At 35.1% G+C, this 6826-nt stretch overlaps 1 pseudogene; it reads left to right on the top strand.

The window, feature by feature from the left end:
- Positions 1 to 2336: 2336 nt before the first annotated feature.
- On the top strand, positions 2337 to 4285 carry LOC112497216 (tobamovirus multiplication protein 2A-like; annotated as a pseudogene).
- The last annotated feature ends 2541 nt before the right edge of the window (positions 4286 to 6826 follow it).

Here is a 6826-nt window from a genome sequence, read left to right as displayed (position 1 = left end):
TATGGCATGCAAATGAAATGCAATGCAAGCCACAAACCCATAGATATGAATAATAGTAACACAGCAGTTAAAGTAAAGCAACCGAGTGCGAGATCGCACTTTTTTTTTCTCATGCCATAGGGCATGTTGCTTCACTTGATTGGAGTGCTTTTCAAAGCGCTTTCTTTCAAGCAACCAATTGAAAAACCTAAAATCTAATTCACCGGTTGGGCTAGGTAGTGCAAGATCGTACCCTTTTTCTCAGGCCATTGAAGAGAGTGCTAAGGTTCAAATTGAAGGGCAGTGAAGAAATAACAACACTGCCGCAGCTCTATGAAAGTCTTCCCGATTTCTATTTCAAGTGTGGATGTCTTGGAAATTTGCACGGAGAATGCTATGATCCTGTCTCCAGTAACAATAATGAGGGAAGCACGGTAGATCAAAAGCATTTTATGGCTGAAAGCACCTGGTTCATCTCAACGACTATGGAGCTCCAAAAATAAGGAAATGCAACCGATTTCAGGTCAGCGTTTGAACAGAACAGTGCAGCTCAATAACAGGAAGGACTTGCATCAGCAGTAATCAATCCAAAGAGCTCCCCAAACAAACAAAAGTTTTGGGCAGAGATTTAAAAAAAAAAAAAAGTTATTGTCCCCACTAAGGATGAGGTGGGATTAGCCTCCAATTTAAAACAAAATGAAGCTCCTGTTGAAGAAAAATCACTTGCCCAACCTTCAGGTTCAGCCTCAATCCTTCAAAGTCCAGCACAGCCCAAACGATGATAATTGGAATCCGAAGGAAAGAAAATTCGACTCAAAACTGTATGGTCCAAAAAGTTTGAAGAGGGTAAGGACTTAGGACCCACAAAGAAAAAGCCTAGTGAGACACAAGCTGATCGCACAAAAGTTACAGAATCTGATATGACCTTTTCTCAAACTATTGTCTGCAATGAGGAGACTGGTACCTGTCGCAAACAGCTTTACGTTGGAACATTTGGGGTTTGGATTCCGTACATTACGAGAGATTTTCCATAAGCGCCAGCCTAATATTGTGTTCCTGAGAGAAACAAAGAATGAATTTTTGAAACATAGACTGGCTAACATCTATTTTTTCTCGGTAAGCACAGTTGGACTAAATGGGGGTTTGGCGTTGTTTTGGAATAAGGATATTGATCTCAAACTACTTTCATCTTCCAGCAATCAGATTGACACTTTTATTAACGATGGTGAAGAGAATTGGCAAACCAGGGGATACTGTGGCCTTTCAGGAGGCACTCATGGACAGCGACTTGGCTGATTTGGGATTTGTGGGGAACTTTTTACATGGACGAATAAGAGAACGGTCGGTGATCTAATTCAAGACACAGTATACAAGTTTTTCTGCTCTTCTTGATGGATCGACATAGTTAAGGCGCAGATGTCACAAATAATGAGGCAAGGAGCTCTGACCATTCCCCATTTCTGATAGAATTTTAGAAATGCAGAATCCATCTAATGGAAAGAAATGGCAATGGGGGAAAAAGGTTCCAGTTTTGGAGATTATTGGAAGTTCTATGACAAATGCAAAGATATAGAGGCAGAAGTTTGAAGCAAAAATGAGTTTGTGAACTCTGAAATCCATTTCGGACTTTATTCACAAATCTGTAGATGTAAGAAGTAAACTACAGTGCTGACGCAAGAAGTAGCTCCGACGTAGAAGGAACGAGCGAGGTCTTTAACTGCCAAAGCTTTGCCAATTAAATCAAGGAAATCAAGAAAGTTGAGAACCAGCTGCTCCAGAAGTCTGTACCCCCTTTCTTTTGCTGGCAACTCTGGGAGTTTTGATAGTAGGTTTCTTAGGAGGCTTCTTTGCTGCAGCTGATGTAGGAGGTGTTGTTGCAGGTTTCTTAGCAGTTATGACAGCAATGAGCTCCTTTAACTTTTTCTTCTCTTCTTCTGTCCCGGTAGTCCAGCTTATAGCCTCTTCAAAAGCTGCATCATTATCATCTTGGTCCTCTGCATTTGAATTCTCATCAAATAGGGTCTTCTGTTTACTTTTGATTTGAAGGGCTTCTACAGGTGACTCCTCTTCCTTCTCCTCCCCAATCTATTCTCCATCTGCAGCTTGTTCCCTTTCTTTTCCTTCTTCTTCTGATTCTAATTCGCACCAATATCTTCCTTTTCTTCACTTTCATCTGTTGCTTCATCTGTTGGAATAGTCTCTGCTACTTTCTGAAAATTATATTGCTGCAGCAAGGACTCAGGGAAGTCTGCATTCTTAGTTTGCATATAAACTGCCAACTTGTGTTTTTGAGCTTCTATGTGCAACAAGTAGGCCCAAAGGCTCTTATTTTTTTTATTTTTGTTCTTTTCTCCGTGCATTCAAGCTGTCATTCAGATCTTGCATAATTTTCCCAATTCCAATGGCTTTCACTGATTTTGTTGTGGTTGGGTGCTCTGGTGTTGCTGCAGCAGATGATTCTCCAGTAATTCTCTCCACTGTCTTTGCTGTGAAGGCCCCCTCATTTTTAACCCTTTCATTACTTTCGACAAATTTGACTCCAGAGGCTTCACAAATCCTATTGATGAGCTAGGAGAACAGCAAAGCAGCTGATTTATGTTTCTTTGTAGCACAATCTCGAATCTCTTGCTCAATGATTGGTTATGGATTTACTTGTTTGTCGAATACCAAAGAGCTGATGATTTAGGTACAGTTTCACCTGTGAGTGGTGATGAAGGCTCCTTACAGCTTGATCGGCCTATGCTTATGGTTGTCTTTAGCGGACAATATTTTCGACAAGTTGCCAAGAGCTTAGTTCATACAAATAGTTATTGATGTTAGAGTTGTTCTCTTTATCATCTCTTGTGTTTGGTTGCACCAGTGCTACAGTATGACATGGATGTTGCCTAACATGTTGCTACAATATGAAATGGATGTTGCCTAACATGTTATTCAGTATTAGGGATAACAAAATCTAAGTTTGGGTCTGGGTTTGTCATTCCCAGTTCCAGTATGTTTTACCGAACCTGAATTTAAACTAAATTTTTCACCTGCAGGACTGGTCTGGGTCAAACCCGTAAAAATTTAGATTTTTAGATTGTAGGTTTTAAGCACGAATCACATACAAATACAAAAAAAAAATTAAGAAAATTAAATACAAATCTAGATTTTGAAAAAAATAATATAAATACATATTCTAAATTTTAGTGTTTCAAAAAAATAAAACATTCACAAATACAAATCCATAACATAACATTCACAAAATAGAAATTCATGAGTCTAAAATTCAAACTCACAATTCACGGATACTGTATTTATGAACTTCAAGGATCAGCGTCCGGTGAAGCAACAAACAACGGCTGTTGATGATATGATGATGATGATGAACATAGAATCACAGTTGCGATCGTGGTTCGTGAAGGTAGACAAACGATAGCCAAAACTCGTGACATAGCTAGACAAACAAAGGTTGACGATAATGATGAACATGAACACAACAAAGGTGGCAAAGTGATGACAAGTGACAACGATGATTTGATAAAGAGAAGAGTTGAAGAAAGAGGGAAAAAAATGGCTTTGGTGGCGCTATAAAAGTGTGAATTAGGGCATGGTCTATTTCTTTCTCTATTTATATTAAAAATAATTAAAAAATAATATTAAGATAAAGATATCCAAGTTTAAGTTTTGAGATCTAGACCTGAATACGTCCGGATCAATAAAATTTCATCAGACATCGAATTTACTTTGATCCGGTAGGGGTTGAACTTGGCCCAAATTATCCACGATCATCTGGTTCTAGGCCCGACTTGAGTTAAATTGCCATCTCTATTCAATGTTAGTGATCTTGTTGTTCCTGGTTGAATTGGAATGTACAACCTTCGTTTCCTTTGACAAATCCTAGGGAGAAGAGTTTTCTATTGACAAAATTGGTAACTTTAACATGATATATGATTTTCTAAAAGAAAACTAGAATACTGTAAAATGGGTTGCTCTAGGAATTATTATTTTGTAGGCTTTGATTTTCCCATTAGCTATCATAGTCTGGACAACAAACAGACCAATGGAGTATAACTATGATGATGAGCTCATTGCACTAAGGCAACAGATTCAGCAACCTTTGATCAATAGGCCAACACCTCCTGAACAGTTGCGCCTGTTATTAGTTCCATTGATCAACGTCCTAGCAGAAATGATTCTTGGAGTACCCATAAGAGAGAAAATACGCGCTTGATACATCTAAGTTCACATATGCCTGTCTGAATCACGCAGGTTCTAACAAGTGGCTACGCAGCCAGCAAAAGAAAGAAGCTGATGCACTATCATGTAAAGAGTTTATGAATGTCCCTCAAAATCTGAACTCAATTGCTTTATTGGATAGTGGTGTCTTCAAGAAGACAAATGCACATTGTTTAAGAGTTATAACCATTCCAAAAAAAAAAAAACTCCCTGAGTAGGATTCGAATCGACAACTAGCCAATTAACAGTCAATCGATCTACCATTAAGCTATTAAAGAACGACATAAGAATATATCTCATAGAGTTTAATTCCTGCTTTCAACCCATAACCAACATGAACTTGAAATTTCTTTCATAACTCCAAAAACTTTTTCGTGGTGGCTCCGTTCCATGCCTCATATAGGAAACCTAAAAAACAATCAAACAAATTGCTAAAAAAGAAAAGCCTCCTAGGTTTCAAGATTTCTATGTTCTAAGGTTTTTAGGACAAACCATCTAAGATAAAACCTCCTAGATTATGAGATTTCTAACCTCCCAAGTCCCCATGTTCAAAGTTCCTAAGATAAATCTCCTAGAAAAAATATTTCAGGTTCTAAGATTTCTACCCTCTAAGGTTCCAAAAATTCCTAAATAAAACTTTCTACCCTCCAAGGTTTGGATGAATTTTTATTTTAAAAAAATAGAGTAATTCTTATTATTGATTCAATGATCAGTAAAAATTTAGCTCGACAGTGAATCTTAATCTATAACACTTATACTAGTTAAATATTATTAATGTAATATTGGCAAATAATATAATGTTATATATTAGTAATTTTTTGGTCCGGTATTTTAAAATCCCAAATAATATGAAAAAAATTTTAAAACCATGCTGTTTAAAAGGCTTAAAACTTGAAGCGAATAAATCACACAATATATGCATTTTTCTGCACTTTAAAATTCTAAATTGAAACACTTCTATGTTCTATATTATCCATAAAACATTTTAGCAACGTTTGAGAATATATTACAAACTCTTGTTTCTAGATATGAGCAATGGCGCTTATTCGCTAGGACTTCGGAGAGATATATCTATTGGGGTTATTGGGCCAGCTGACAATTAAGCATATTAGGCCGTTTGTAGTATCTTTGGATTGATGGTGTGTGCTTAGAATAGGGGGTAGTGGTAAAAACAAAAGGGATTTGAATTACCTTACTAGAAAAGATAGTGAATGGCAATGCATGTACACTTCCGTTTAAACACGCCTCTGTGTTCTGAACCGATGTCATAATCATATACGGAAACTGAATAATAATTTCTCCTCATTTATTTTTGTTTCTAAATATATAATCCATCTTTAAACTGAAGTGTTGGAGGAAATTAAAATAATTTTTTCATATAGATTGGTGATTAGTATATGAGTTATTTAAAAATAATATAATAATTTAAATTTTGTGATCATAAAATTGAAAATTTTACATGAGGATTTAAAATAACGCACAAGTTGACCTCGGGAAACAATCACCTTGGTCAAGATTTATTGCAACGTACATTTGTTTTTTTTTTTGAAGGAGTAGCAAAGCAAAATTCATTTTTCAGTCCTTCTTACCCAAGATTTAAACTAAGATGGCTAATTAAATAAAGTTGTCTAAAAAAAACTTGGTCATACTCTTGAGGACTATTGCTAGATACAATTAGGTTAGTTATTTTTCAAAATCCAATTAATCAAATTCATTTAAATCCATGAATGTAATTCGAAGCAATTAATTTTGACTAGTGGCCACTTTTTAATATTTTTATAGATAAAACTGTGTGCATGTATTAGAAAATAGATCTAATTAGTTTGTTCAATAAATCGAATTATCTTCAAATCAATAAAGAGAGAAGCTATTGGCACCCGCCTTCATTATCCTTATAAAACCACATTAAATAAAATTATATTTAAGGACAGATAAGAATTAAACACACTAAAAAATTTTCCAACAAATTACTTGTATTCATAATCAATTCATTTTTCTTTTTCTTTTTGTTTTGTACCCGTCACTCTTATCTAACTAAAATAAATTACAAACATTTTAGAATTGTTTGTTTTTCTTTTCTTTTTTATTACCTATTACGAATGTTTTACTTAAGATTGTTATCAAATTATAATCTAAAATGTGTATAATTTAACATAATGATTGACATTAAAAAATTCATCATTTTTAATTTATTTGTAGGATAACAACAAGATTGTTAAAGAAAAGAAAAATGGCACAATACTACTTTGAGTACTAATAGTAAAAAAATTAAATAAAAAATAGAAGAGTTTATTTAAAAAGAAAAAAAGAAATTTTTAGAATTAAATAAAAATAACTGGAAAAAGAGGTTTCTATTAGGGAAATTTACGAAAATAACCATAAAAGTTTACCAAATTACAAAACTAACCATATAAGTTTTTTTCTATCAAAACTAGCCAATCAACAACATTTTGGACCAAATTACCCCTGTCAATCTCACCTAGGCTCACCAAAATCTCTCACTCACCCAAACCTCTCACTTATCGCCAGCACCGTAGAGCAACTTCGGAGTCCATCATCGGCGGCCAATCTCACCAAAATCACGTCCAACAACATCAATCTCACTGAAATCAAGTCCAATAGCAGTCAAGAC

Source organism: Citrus sinensis, chromosome 2, assembly GCF_022201045.2.
Source record: "Citrus sinensis cultivar Valencia sweet orange chromosome 2, DVS_A1.0, whole genome shotgun sequence".
Classification (NCBI taxonomy): Eukaryota; Viridiplantae; Streptophyta; class Magnoliopsida; order Sapindales; family Rutaceae; genus Citrus; species Citrus sinensis.
The sequence above is the reverse complement of the archived record's forward strand: the minus strand, read 5'-3'. Positions and strand labels throughout refer to the sequence as shown.